The sequence below is a fragment of the Pundamilia nyererei genome, unplaced genomic scaffold, assembly GCF_000239375.1.
Source record: "Pundamilia nyererei isolate P.nyererei 1_Seehausen unplaced genomic scaffold, PunNye1.0 scaffold00088, whole genome shotgun sequence".
Classification (NCBI taxonomy): domain Eukaryota; kingdom Metazoa; phylum Chordata; class Actinopteri; order Cichliformes; family Cichlidae; genus Pundamilia; species Pundamilia nyererei.
The window spans coordinates 2,490,409-2,491,339 of NW_005187489.1; positions in this window are offsets into that span (position 1 = coordinate 2,490,409).

Here is a 931-nt window from a genome sequence, read left to right on the forward strand (position 1 = left end):
AATCATGTTTTACAGTCCCGTGGTCTCAGCCTCAGATACTCAACTAATCAAAGTGATGTCATGACAAAAATGAATGACCAACAAAACATTTTTCTCCTTCATTTCTGTCAAAAAAAGCTGTATGTACCGTGTCTCGCGGTTAGTATCATGGTTGCTAGGCAACCTGAACAGCGCGACTAAGCGTATACCGTCCCATTTTACAAGCCTCTCACTTCCGCACTTCTCGTACTTATAGTACGCACCGTACGTAGTACGCGTAGTGCGCGTACTTCAAGCGTGCAGACCCTGAATTGGGACACAGCCAACGACTCAGACAGATAGAAGCATGCAGACATAAATTTCATCACATGCAATAAATAACTGCAAAAAATGTACTTTTTTTTTACAATTTGTTGTACTTTTCGGTTTGTTTGGTTGTTCTGGATCATCATTGGTTAAATATGTGTTTACAAATAAAAACAACATTAGGTGTTAAACATGATCACGGTTGACTTGAGAAGCGACATCTGCGACATCCCGTGAACGCAGCAGATAGGGGTGTGTCGAGGCGTGGGGGCTATAAAAGGTGGGCTGTGCGCCTCTGTGATCAATCACCTTTCCTCTCCCCAGCAGAGCACAGCCGACATGAAGACGCTGCGTGTGGTCGTCCTCGCATCGCTGCTGCTGATTCTCCAGCTCAGCTCACTGGTGAGTTACGTTTTTGTCCGAGTGTCGTGTTCGTGCTGAGGAGTTGCATTACGTTAAAAAGCTTTAAATGTCGCGTGGAGGGGCAGGAGAGGCTGCGGGGACAAACTTTTTGTCAAACGTTAAATTTAAACACCTGATCAAAGGTGGAGGTGAACTCTAAGGGCCTCTCAGCCTCCCCACGGTGTGCAGCCGCACTTCCTCAGCTTCATGGCGTCTCTTGTGTTGCAGATGGCCCGGGGGCACG